General features: G+C 47.9%; 1 long non-coding RNA gene across 1 annotated transcript; it reads right to left on the bottom strand.

The window, feature by feature from the left end:
- Positions 1-226: 226 nt before the first annotated feature.
- On the bottom strand, positions 227-11,729 carry LOC129679999 (uncharacterized). Its single transcript, XR_008720605.1, has 3 exons — positions 11,611-11,729; positions 5,131-5,271; positions 227-267 (listed from the first exon to the last, which is right to left on the bottom strand). It is a non-coding gene; the product is annotated as an uncharacterized LOC129679999 (long non-coding RNA).
- Positions 11,730-13,913: the final 2,184 nt, after the last annotated feature.

Genomic DNA, 13,913 nt, shown 5'->3' with positions numbered 1-13,913 from the left:
TTTTACCGTCGACATTTTATCTATTTCTAGAAAATAAATGTTTAATACTAGAGTGCTGTGCTAGTGTTTGAACGCTATAACAAATTAAATAATTTAAAGAGAATTAGCTTATAAAAACAGTACGTTTGTCTCATGGTTTTAGAGGCTAAAGGTCTCGCAAATGGGTAGGATTGTTACTTTTAAGTTTCTAGTAGGGGTGCTGGATGGTGGGGGTGCTGAGGGACAAATACGGAGAACAAGTAGCAGACTGGACTTCTTGCCTCATGGCTAGAAAGCAAGAGAGAAAACGGAAAAAGGACCCTTTTGTGGGCATGGCCAGGTGACTGAAGAACTTCCCATTATGTCCCCTTCTTAAAGGTCCCACCACATCCCAGAAGCACAGTCCCAGGACCAGGACTTTAGCATTCAGATGAGATGGGGATAAAGTTGTGGAAACAGCACTGGGCACTTCCATACATTCACACCCCGTTCTTTGAGATATAATTTGGATGACATAGTTTGTGCATTTAGGGATCAGCTTGAATGTGGATCCTGGGGATCTGAACTCAGATGCTCAGTCATGTGCAGGAGACACTTTATCTGATGGTCCATCTCCACAGCCCTAAATCTTTATTAATGGTACAGAATACAGGCCCATAGGCTCATATGTTTGAGTGCCTGGTCCCCCCTGCTGGTAGAATTGTTTAGGAAGGATTTGGAGGTGTGGCCTTGTTGGAGGGGGTGTGACATTGGGGGTGGGCTTTGAGGTTTCTAAAGCCCATGCCAGGCCCCAGTCTGTCTCTCTACCTGCCTCTGTTGGGTCAGGCTGTAAACCCTTGCCCCATGTCTGCCTGTCACCATGCTCCCTGCTAAGATGGTTATGAACTAACTGTGAAACGTAGGCAAGCTCCCCATTGAATGCTATACAAGAGCTACCTTGGTCATTGTGTCTCTTCATAGTAATGGAACAATAATCAAGACACAGATATAGCTGTAAATTTTCCTATTGTTCCTTTCAGATCTTTCCCATTTGTTCTGAAGCCCTGTTGTTGGGTACACGCACACTTTAGATTGTTGTACATTCTGGACAATTACTCTCACTCACATAATCTACCTGGTAAAGGTTATTTCTTGTTCTCAATTTTGTTTTGTCTGATGTCTAGCTTTTAGCGACTTCAGGTAGATTTCTTTGCCTTTAACTTTTGACTCTTTGGTATCTTCTAACCGTCTGTTACAGGTGGGGTATAGTTGAGTCTTGATTTTATATTCAGTCTGGAAAATCCATTGGTCTACTTACACTTATGGTGATGACTTAGCTGTCTTGATATGCCACTCCTAAACCTTTTCACTTCTTGCTGTTTTTTTTCTTCATTTTTCTTTTTTCCTGAGCTAACAACATCTTCACGATTCAGTTTTATTTCTTCTCTATCTCTTGTAAGAACACTTAGTGTTTGCCACGGTGTTTATAATATACATTTAAATTAATCTGAGTATACCCTCAAATAATACCATGCCACTCAAGACTAGTGTAACAGCCCCACAGTGGCGTACGTCTCTTTCTGACCCTTTAGCCTTTGTGCTATTTTTGTTATCTGTCTCAATTTCAAACATACTGAAACCATATAATATAGTATTGTTATTTTTCTTAAGCAGCCATTTATGCTTTAGTGCAACTAAAATTTAGCAAAGACAATTCCTGTGATTTTATCTTTATTTATTTCGTTTTGAGGATTCTGTTCCTTTGTGTAGCCGTAAGTCTTTACTGGTGATTTATCTTGCCTGAAGAGGTTCCTTTTAAACCTCGTGTGTGTGTGTGTGTGTGTGTGTGTGTGTGTGTGTGTGTGTGCACGCGCGCGCACACATGTGCACCCACATGCACGCTTGAAGGTCAGGACAACATTGTAGAGTTGTTTCTTTTCATCCACCTTTACACAGGTTCCTGGGATGGATCTCAGGTTGTCAGACTTGAGTGACAAGCAACTTTACCTCCTAAGCCATCCCACTAGCCCCATCCTTTGATACTTTGTTTTAGTCAGGGTTACTGCTGATGTGATGAAACACCATGTCCAAAAGTAAGTTGGGAGGAAAGAGTTTATTGGGCTTACCCTTCCATATTGTACTCCATCACTGAAAGAAATCAGAACAGGAACTCAAGTAGGGCAGGACCCTGGAGGCAGGAGCTGATGCAGAGGCCATGGAGGGGTGCTGCTTACTGACTTGTCCATCATGGATTGCTCATCTTGCTTTCTTATAGAATCCAGGACCACCTGCTTTGGGGTCACCCATAATGGGCTGAACCCTTCCCATTAATCACTAATTGAGAAAATGCCTATAGATCTGCTACGATCCTACCATCTAGAGACATTTTCTCCATAATTTTCTCATTTTTTCAAGTGAGAATCCTTCTTTTTCAGTGACTCTAGCTTGTGGTCAAGTTGGCATAAAAGCAGCCAGCACATGGTTTTGGTGGTTTTGTTTTGTTTATGGTCTGAGAAAATACCTATTTATTCCCTCATTATCCAAGGATATTCTCAGTTGAGTCTGTAATCTGGGCTTGACACATTTCTTTCTCTCCACAGAACCTATAACGCACTATACCATTGTCTTATTGCTGTCATGCTTTCTGGCAGAAAGTCTACTGTCATTCTTATTTCTGTTTCTTGGAATATGTTTCATTTCTGTGAATTTCTTTAGGATCTTCTGAGTTTGTTTTTCAGCAGTTTGAATTTATCTTCAAACAATAGGTGACTTGGTGAATAGCAAAATAGTCCCACACATCACGCTTTCATTTTTAACTATGTGCCTTTGTTTGTAGTCATGTGCACACTAGTGCAGGTACCAGAGGAGGCCAGAAGAGGGCGTCATATCCCTGAATCTGGGGTCACAGGTGGTTGTGAGCCACCTGATGTGGGTGCTGGAACCTCAACTAGGGTCCCCTAATTCCTTTTTCATCACCACGATTTAAAGTTTCCCATCAGATAGATAGTCCCATAGTCTAGCCTGTCTCTGGGTTTAGTTTTCAGTTCTTTTCTCTGTGTTTTTTTTTCCTTGCTTTTACCTTATGACTTTTATTTGAAAGCTAGACATTTTTCATAAGACATGAGATGCTGAGGTAAATTTTGGTTTTATGCTTAGGAAGATTTGCACACCTTTTCTTCAGCGAGATCCTTAGTTGGGAAGTACATTCAGCTGTGGGACGAGTGTGCATCTGTTGTCATGGTTACTCTCAGGATACTGAAGACTTTACATTCTTATTCTGCTACTTTGCTTTCAGGTGCTGGCTACCCGGAACTCTGGTCTCCAGAGTCTGACCCTCAGATCTGCCTGGGGTCTTTCTTTGGGGCTGAACACCAAGAATCATCTATCTATCAATACTTCTCCCAAACCTACTTTTATTTTCCCTTTGAACTCTCTACTATGGAAAGGCTTGTAGGAAGTGGGCTCCCAGTGAGATGATGAGCCTTCGGTCTTTGGGAAGTGTGATGTGTGGCAGTCTCCAGGGCAAGAACCTGATGCATAATTGTGCCATTCTGTTGTAACTGCATGTTCCTGCCATTACCAAGACCAGTGATTTACACCTCTCTCTCTCTCTCTGTCTCTCTCATATATACATATATGTATATATATGTATATATATGTATATATATTTGTGCATGTGTTCATATGTATGTGAACATCTCTGTGCATGTATGTACATGTGTGGCAGTGTGTGTATGAAGTCCAGGAATCAATATCAACTGTCTTCAGTTGCTCTCAACCTCACTTTTTGAGAAAGCAGTTTTCACCGAACCCCGTGCTCAGCAGTTCAGCTAGTCTGGCTGCCTGTGAGCCTGATGCTCCTGTCTGTGTATCCTACACTAGGATTCCAGGTATGCACCACTGGGCCAGGTTTTTACATGGACTTTGGGGATCCAAACTCAGATCTTCATGCAAAGCTAGCTCTTTGCCAGCTGCGGTGGTTTGAATAAGAAAGCACTATTTGGGAGGATTGGGAGGTAGGCCCTTGTTGGAGTAGGTGTGGGCTTGTTGGAGGAAGTGTGTCACTGAGAGTACATTTTGAGGTTTCAAACACCCGTGTTTCAAAATCCCAGTATCTCCCTGTTCCTGCTGCCTGTGAATCCAGATGTAGAACTCTCAGCTACCTCTCTAGCACCATGTCTGTCTGTCCTGTCACGATTCCCACCATGATGATAAAAGACTACACTTTTTGAAAGGGTAAGTAAGCCCCAATTAAATGCTTTCTTTTATAAGAATTGGCTCAGCCGTGGTGTCTTTTCACAGCAATAGAATGTGACCAAGACGGAAGTTGGCACCAGGGAGTGGGGTATTACTGTGACAGTCCTGACCATACTTCCTGTTGGTGGGATGCAGACTTTGGGATTTTGGGGGGTAGAAAACCAGTTAAACAATTAAATGAGGCTTAATGTGCTATACCAGCAGGAGCATGGGAAGAAGTGCTGAGGGTGAGTTGAACTGGAGGGAGCCAACTCCAGAAATTTTTGGCCTAGAGACCATTCTTGTGATATTTTGGTGAAGAATGTAGCTGCTTTCTGACCTTGTCCAAATAAAATCCACCTGGGACTGAAGTGAAGAGTTTGGGATTGATGGCATTAGTCTCCTTCAGGGCTAAGGGGGCTTCTGTGTTGTTGACCGTTCCTCTAGGACCATTCCTCTCCACATTCCGCTCTTTCCTACCTCCCTATTGCCAACTGTAAAATAATAAAGTCCAACCCCCTTGCCCTGGCATCTGTTGCTGACCCCATTTCCTATTTCCCAGTCCTGGCAAGGTGTTGCCCTTTCATCACCTCCACCTGTCTCTCTTGCTGTGATTGCATATACCACTAGCAGGGGCCTCTATGTGTGTGCGCACGCACGCGCGCACACACACACACACACACACACACACACACTGCACGTGTGCATTCATATCCATGGCAAACACACCCGCAGACACAAATCTTTGAGGACACCCACATCTCCATCCAGACAATTTTTTCCCATCCTCTCTCCCAGGAACTTTCCAAGACTGGAAGATCCTGCTTCCAGTCTTTTTTCCACACCGTCAGACATGAGGCTGAAGGGGAGTAGGCCTGAACTGAATTTCATTTTACTCATCTCTGGCCGGAAGCCAGTGTCTCAGGTGATCCTTACCATAATTTACAATGTTGTTGAATGGCTGAGTTGGGGGCGGGATGGACCGCTGAGGAACAATGCAGGAAGAAGATCCTGGTATGTAGATCTTGCTCTAAGGTCTTCCTCTTCAAAGCATTCTCTGTGCTTCTGTGGGAATCTCTGGATCCAGAGAGGGTGAGGAGAGAGAGACAAGTGTTAGCTCTCTTAGGGTAGGTCCTCCACCAGGCATAACACCTCTGTTGGGTCTGGGGCCTGTGGAGGTGTTCTGATGGGCAGAGCTGAACTCACACTCCAGTTCTCTGACCCTGGCACAGGGCAAAGCGTAGTCCTTCTGTGGTAGGTCAGTTCTCCCTTCTGCAGATGGTGATCCATACCAGGATAAATGTGGAACCCCAGGAAAAAATCATTCCTTGAACTATGGGATCCTGGCCCAGCGCCTGGGATTTCTGACATTCACAGCTGTAGGCTGGGGCCAGCTGTACCCAGCCTGACATCCCTTCCTGCACCCCAAACAGAGCTATGACAAGCTGGCAGAACTTCCCTAAGTCAGAGCCAGCCTCACTTGCCCCAGACTCCAAGCAGAAAGAGCAGAGGAATGAGGCACTCTCTTCTCAGTGAATGCATAATCGGCCCCAGGCTGGACAAACCTGACAGCTGTAATGAAATCGGTTCATTACACCCCTCTACACAGAGCCGCTTAATGAACATGCAGCCCAAGGCGCCGAGGCCTCTGAGCAGATGCAAATGGAACTATGTACAGGACCATTTAATTAGCAGGGAGTGGAGGCAATGGAGAGGAGAGTGCCAGTGGGTCAGGGGTCCAGGAGAAGGGTGTCAGGAAAGGGGCAGAGAGGGTGGGGGAGGACAGGAAGAAGGGGGTGGTCGGGAAGGAAAGAGGGAGTGAGCTGGAAAGGGGGTGGTGTCTGAGGGCCTGGGGGTGTTTGGCAGACTCCCCTGAAAGGTGAGGATCCCAGGCACTTGTTTTTGTTATATATGGCACTGGGTGCCAGGGAAGCCACCACGGAAGACACACAGGGTCCTCCCTCTGTAGGATTCACAGTCCGATGGGAGAGGCGGACATTCAGCGGCGCAGCAAATCGATGACCCATGGAAGCTCAGGTAAGCAGTGTGACCATCGTGGGAGCCTGGTAGGGTGCAGGCAGAGCCGTGGGGCTGGGATCATCTCTCAGTCACAGCTGGCTGCAGGCCTGTAGTGAGTGAAATAACTTTCTATGCCCTTAGTTCCTGTCTATTAAATTGAGATCCTAGATAACTGCCAAGAACTAATTGTTTATTAATAGATTGGGATCCTTACAAAGCGTGTCTAGTATACAGTAAGTGCCCAATAAATGTTTGCTATTATCTTAAAAGCTATAAATGGAGGGGAGAGATGAGAGGCACTGATCTTGATCAGTAAATTAGAGTGGTTGTCCCCTGGGAGGGGGGCCATGAAAGCTGAGCACTAAAGTAAGCGGACAGGAGTCAGCCATGTTGTGTGTGTGTGTGTTTCCAACAGCATTTCCTCTTGCACTATTAACACATACTAATACCTCTCCTTCCCTCCCTCCCTGCCCCCTTCTTCCCTCCATCCCCCCTCCTCTCCTTCCTTTCCCTCTGTCTCTTTTTCTTTCTTTGTAACAGTGTCCCATGTAGCCCAGGCTGGCCTTTAACTCCCTCTGTCGCGGAGAATGACTGAACCACTCCCTATTCCAGGTTCTATGTGGCGCTGGGGGTCTAACCCTGGGTGTGTGCATGCTGGGTAAGTACCAACTGAGGCAATCGCTAACTCCCAGCCTAATTTTTCTTGACTCATTCCTTGTCAGGGCGGACACATTTGGGCCTGGAAAGCCACATAGATTGACAGCTAGGCTCAGGAAGAAGCCGGTGTCTGGGACAACAGGTTCTGTAACAGGCCTCTGGGGAAGGAGGGATGGCACAGGGCTGTGGAGCAAGGTGGTAACCGCTGGGCTCTCCAGCTGAAAGTCAGGCCACCAAGACGCCAATCTCTAGACTCAACCTTTCTCCAACTGTCGCTATTCCCGTGGGGCACCCTTCCCTTGACCCCAGCAGCCCCGAGAGTTGACCTGGAGCTTATCCTTCTCCTTTCTCCTCTCCACATAGAAACACCCTCTCTTGGCTGCCCCGAGCAGAGACACAGGCTATCAAACTTGGGACAGGCGCTATCCTCCTTCCTGACCCCGGCCTGGAGCTTCCTTGGGAGGATCCCCAGGCCTCAGCTGCCCTCACCTCTCAGTGCCTGATCTTCCCAGAACAAAGAAAGCCCCCTGCTCCCTCATGCCACCATCCGATTAATGCAATTAGAAGCAGTCAGGCTGTGGGACCTGTGATCAGGGTGAGTGATTGGGAAAATTACCTCCCTGCAAACATCTCAAATTTAATTTCCTTCCATAATCTACAAACTAAATAAAGGAAGATAAACTTCATGCTTTGCCCCCTTCCTCTCTTCCCACAGCCTCACCAGCTGTCTTGAGGGAGTCGCCTGACTGGCTTCATTTGCCAGGGCTCAACATGGAACAGTCATGGACACATCCCAGCATGCATGCACACACATATTCCAGTCTGCACACATGTGTGAGCCCTCCCCATGCCAATGCCCCTGCACATTGGCATGCACAAATATCCATGCATACACATGTCTATATATGCACAGCATCTGCATGCTCTACACGCACACACACACACACACACATCCCCCCACAGGGTTGCCATGGGAGTGGTTTCAGCTCTTCCATTAAGAGGCAGTGTGGCCCTGTGTGCCTCAGTTTCCCTACCTGTGACAGCGGCTGCTCAAGTCCATCCTGAAGATCCTTCCATCTGTCACAGCCTAGAGTCTGCTGCTCTCCTCTGCCAGCCTCCCTACTTCTTTTACACGGAGGCTACTCACTGAAGAGGAAGTTGGGAGGGTGACCAGGAAGAGAGGGATGGACCTTCTGAAGGCAGACAGAACTCTGGCAGCCCTGTCCAGGCCCAGAGTTGAGGGCAGGCCAGGCAACAGATGTTTTGCCATCCGACCACCTGTGCACGTAGCACCTTTCACACTGACAGCGTCACCACCAGCTTCCAGGGGTGGCCTATCCTCCAGCGGCACCCTGGGCAAGGCCTCTGTCTGCATGGTCTGAGCCCTGCATCCACCATCTGGTCTTTAACTTTCCTCTGAGAACAAGGCTGGTGAGGACCTGGCCCAGGTTGCAAGAGGAGGAGTGTCTGGAGCCAGGAGGCAAGGGTGCTTTAGTACACCTGGAGTTTGTCCATCTGGGGCTGGGACCTCAGGTCACCTTCAGAACCAGGTGACCAGAGGTTGGGTGGGGCCTTGAGTCCCTACATAAAGACACGACCTTCAGGTAGGGCTAAGAGCCAAGAGACCAGTCTGCCTCCGTGGGTGACAGAAGGCCTGGTAGGCCACTTCCTGTCCAGGCCCAGCTCTGCACATTCCAGGAAGGCTCTAGGTTAGAGGCCTATCCTGGTTCCAGCACAGGGTCTTGAACTCTGGGCAGAGAAGTCGTGAGGAAGTTGTTGTGGAGGCTGGCCTGGTTTTGAATCCCAGCCACCCTGGCCCGGTACAGCTTCCTCCTCCTCCTCCCCAGCAGATTTACTTTCCTGCCACACGGAATCGGAACCTGCCTGGGGCCAGGGGTTCTAAGCCACAGGAACACACCTGCAGGTTCCCGTGGGTGTTGGCGCTCCCCTCCCACAGGCATCCCAAGGGGCTGGCATCCTGGCTCCAGGTCTGTGCCCAGATGTGCCTTAGCCTTGTGCAATTGTGAGATGTTATCCTGCCTGCAAATCATATGGCAGTTTCCTCCAAACGTTAATCCTGGTTGAGGGGTGGGGGGAGTGGAGGCTCCTGAGACTTAGGGGGTGAATAAAGGTCACATGCAAAGAAACTTTGAAGACTCTCAAGGCTCCCTGCCCAGATTTATGCAAAGGAGTGAAGAGCCTCTGGGGAGGAGACGCTCTGGCAGACCAACTGCAGAGAGAAGGCTGGGAACAACTGTGTTGCCTGCAGGCTGAACAGGGGCCTCCCTCCAGGGTTGAAGCTTTGTGAGTCGCCACTGGTGTGCGGGGTGAGCTTCGGTGAGGCAGCTGTCTTTGAGCCCTTCCTGCTCCTCTGAGAGTAACCCTTCACCCCACCCTCCTGTTAGTAAACCCAATCAAACCTCTGTTGGTTCACGAAGTTGGGGTGAATGCATGCATGCATGCGTGCGTGCGTGTGTGTGTGTGTGTGTGTGTGTGTGTGTGTGTTGTGTTGTGTCTCTCCAGGAGAAGTTCGGCACACTGCAGTGTGCCCGTGGTTTGGCACGGTGGTTTCCCACACCTGCCTTGTGTGGGAAAGAGAGCAGCTGCGACACTGTGAACGAGAACTCCAGGAGAGAAGCTGTGTGTGCAGAGTCTGATCAGAACTGCCGTTCTGTGGTGACGTAGGATGTTACGGGTCCTGAGGCTAATTACATTATTGTGGGTTAGCATTAACCCCTGGAACTGACATTCCTCGCCCACCTCTGTGTCAAGACTAGCATCCCATGACTAACAGATAAAAACTTTCAGAATTGCAATGCGGTGGTGACACACACCTTTAATCCCAGCACTCTGGAGGCAGAGGCAGGCAGATCTCTGAGTTCAAGGCCAGCCTGGTCTACAGAGTGAGTTCCAGGACAGCCAGGGCTACCCAGAGAAATCAGACCCCTAACTTCCACCAACCCAAAAGCTGTATCTGTCATCAGATCACATCTGAGGCTTACAGACAAGCTTCCTCATCTTGCTGTACCTGTCTCTCTGTATCCACCACTGAATTCCAAACTCGCCTTGAGTTATGACTTTCTCTGGTCTATAAAACTTCACCAAACTGCTTCCACATTGGAGCACAGAATTTGGAATAACTCAGATCTGTGTTCCTGGGCCATGGTCACTCAAAAGGACTCCAGAATAAACTATCTTTTGTTTCCTTTAATGTGAGAGCTGTGTTTTTCTGCATCGATAGCACCTTGGGGTGGGGGGGCTTCCTGAGGGATGCTGGCCTTGGCTGTCAGGTTTGTGTAGAAAAGAGAAGGGCAGGAGGAGAGAGAGCATTGGTGGGAGGGGCAGCTGTGAGACCACGCCCCCTCCGCACTCTGCTGTGTTGTAGCTTAGACTTTGGGGTTTGTAATGGGGCAAGTCTAATGCTTTTGGAACCTCTGTAGTGTTGGTGACACAAAGCCCTGCTGTAGCTGAGGGGCTGGCTCATCACCTGGCACCCAGAGGCCTGGGTAATCGGTAGCCTCCACCCCCTTCAGCTCAAACAGGCTCCCTGTTCCCTTCTGCCCCTCTGGTGACACAAGTTTCAATAAGGAGCAGGCTTTGGTGTGGGGACATCAGGCTAAGGACATATCACCCCTCCCAGGGTAGACACTTGGCTCTACTTGGTGAGAAGCATGGATCTTAAAGGCCAGTTGGCCATCCTCCCCTGCCTGGAAGGAACCCTGGACAAAGGTTAAGGGAGTTGTTCAGCTTTGCCAGCTCCAGCTCTGTTCGTTAACCTGCTCAGGGGGTGGGGATGGGATGCATCTGGACCCAGAACCCTAGATTCTTCTCTCCTACCATCCCTCTGTCTTCATACTCACTAGCTCTCAGGCCAGGAGAAGCCTAGAAACAGGACCTAGATTTCTGGCAGTCTAGACCAATGAGCCAGAGAGTGCCACAGTGCTCCACAGAGCCATCTCCCCGAGGTCTGGGCCTGGGCTGGGCAGGGGAGGGTTAAGGCCAGAGTTGCCCTGCTATTAGTGTTGATCTTGCAGTTTCCAAAGGCCGCGGGAGCTCCCGGAGCAAACATTTTCTCTCCTAATGACACTGCAGCAGATTAAGGAGGGGCATGTCTCCCCAGCAGCGTTAAAGAACAGCCATCCATTAACCAGAATTGTCTAGCCTGGCAGCTGGATTAACTAGCCCATGGACTTGGGTGTAGAAAGGCTTTCTCATTCCTGCCATCAGCAAATCCTGTCTGGTTCTCTTGGTGTAGGTTCTGTAGAGGGGAAAGATGTCAGGTATCCATTTGGGAGGATATTATTACAGGCTGGGGCTCCATTCAACATTAAAAAAAAATTCTTGCAGTTATAGTGAGCCACAAGATGAGAACGGATGCTACATTGGGCCATGCTATATTAAAGGATGGCTTGAGGGTGGACAGTGTTCTTCTTCTGGTACTGAACTCGGAGAGCCTCTGGGGCCACCATGGATACCAGCGGATATGGGTTCCCCCATCCGTCCTCTTCCCTGAATGTGGTCGAAAGGACTGGATGCTTAGAGCATGCAACTAGATTCATGGTTAGGGGTGGGTCCCTATCTTGCTTCTGAGACTATGGGGAAATGACATCTCCTATAATGCCCATAGCATCCATTGATCAAGGCCCTACTGTGCACCAGATCATAAAGCAGCTTTCCACCTAAGCCCCCCATGAATCTCCACCGCAATCAGGTATATATCATAGATACAAGAGCACTTACCTAGAGAGCCAGGGCAGTACAGACCACTCCCATCTGGTGGCAGTGCTGAGGTCAGGGACACCCCAAAACTTGTGTAATGTGCGGTCAGTGCCTCAGTTTCTCACTTATAAAGCAGGGGTGATACATTTTTGTTCCTGGGCTAAAGCCATGCATGACACATCTTTGATAGACAGTGTTCTCCCGATGTCCCTGCCAGGAGAGGAGACTATGGAGCAGGACCCAAGCTTGATCCAGGTCTGGAGCTGCCTGTCACTCGTGCGTCTGGCTCGGCTGCCTACCTGGGAACCTGTGGCCTGGGCCAGGGGCCTGCCTCTCCCCTGGAGATCTTGATTCTCCTTTACAGGTTTTTTTTTAACCTCTTGAACCTTCAAACTCCTCCCTCCCCCCACACACCTCATGTTCTCATTATGAACATGTGCCTAGTGTCCCCAGCTGCTGGCTCTTTGTCAATAGGAGCATTTCTGCAAATCCCCCAGACTAGCAAAGAACTTGAATGTGTTGCTTGGCTTTGAAGAAATGTTCGTCGTGAGAAGCAGTGATAGCCTGAGGAAGGCTGCTGTCCAGGGGTCTCAGCTCTGTCCCACCAGACCACACTCTGCTCCTAACTGCTGTGAAGACCCTATGACAGCCGACCATCTTCTCCCATGCACGCACAATATTTGCCGGCACAGACCAACATGCTGAGTTATAAAACTTGCGAAGACATTTAAAACCCTGGGAATCATACAGAGCACTTTTCTTGATTTCATTGGAATGAAATTAGAAATCAATCACAAAATGCCACCAGACACCTCATACACGTCTGGAAATTAAACAACACAGGAGATTTGTGTAGAAATTACAGGCGAGAAAAGAGGACTGTTTGAGCTGAATGATAGTAAAAAAAAAAGCAAGTCAAAATTTATGAGATGCAAAATTTAAGAGTCCTGAGGGTGACACACTGAGGCCAAAATGCTTACAATCAGAACTTTGAAAAAGTTTAAAAATCAATGATCTACATATCTTAAGCTAGAGAAAGAATAGAAAGCAATATTATCAGCAGCAGACAAACATCGGGGAATACCAATAAACCAGAGCTGCTTCTCCAGAAACAGTAACAGCCACCCTCCCCCACAGAACTGACAGGCCCTTCACAGCAAGCTAAATAAATAAATAAATAAATAAATAAATAAATAAATAAATGAGATTTTAAAAGGGGAAAACAAAAAATTCCCATGTCAGGAGAGCTAGCACAGACAATGCTCAGGGAGCCTAGAGTTTGCAGTTGTTTGGTGTCATTATTTGTTTCATTTTTCTGAGACACTCTGCTGCTCAGTCTGGCCTGGAACTCATGGTGATCCTCCTGTCTCAGTATCTCAAGATCTGAGATTACAGGCGTGAGCCACGATACCCAGCGTAAGATAACATTAGTAGTTTAGGTAATAATAACCAGAAGAGAATCGTATAAACGCTGCCATGGAAATGAACTCAACTGCTTCAGTGGCGTGAACAGCTTTCTTTGAAGAACACAAATTATGAAAACTAATGGCAGAGCGTCGAGGAGCTAAAGAAAATTGAAACCGCGAGTTAAAATTTTCCCATGAGGAGAGCTACAGGTTTGAACGGCTTCCCTGTTGGATTCTCTTGAGTGTTTATAAAGTGATATTAACATTATACAAAATTTTCAGACCTTAGAAAGAGAGAGGGAGAAATTTCTATGCTGTCGTAACCCATGCCATGAAGTTCTGACAGACGCTAGAAAGAAAAATGAGAAGCCAAGATCTGTCAAGAATATGGATGCCTGGGAGCTGGGAGATGGTGGAATGCAGACCCCAGCACTCATGCAGAAGCCAGGGTTGATAGGGGAGGGCAGAGACAGGAGAATCCTGGAGCGCATTGGCTGGTCAGTGTAGCCAAACAGTGAGTTCTGCGTCAGTGAGCAACCTTGTCAAGAAATATGGTAGAGGAGTGTTTGCAGAAGAAGTAAACACACACATTCACACACACACACACACACACAGGAAAAAAGAGCAAAAGATATGTACATATGTAAACAGACGTAAATCTGAAAACACCATGTTGAGTGAAAGAAACCAGATTCTCATGAGCTCATGTCTATGGAACCCTGGAAGACAGTAGATCAATGGCTGCCCATAGGTGAGACTGTGTATGCCCAAAGGGAAACTAAGAGCAGGTGGGTGTCAGAACATTAACAATACCGTGTGACTGTGGAGAGCATCAGGTATTTTTCTCATTTCTGTAACAACAACAACAACAAAAAATCTGACAAAGGCAACCTGAAGGGGCTGGTGAGGTGGCTTGGC

This window comes from Psammomys obesus, unplaced genomic scaffold (genome assembly GCF_907164565.1).
Source record: "Psammomys obesus unplaced genomic scaffold, mPsaObe1.curated_primary_1811, whole genome shotgun sequence".
Classification (NCBI taxonomy): Eukaryota; Metazoa; Chordata; class Mammalia; order Rodentia; family Muridae; genus Psammomys; species Psammomys obesus.
Note: the sequence above shows the minus strand (reverse complement) of the source record. Positions and strands in the feature narration are given on the sequence as shown.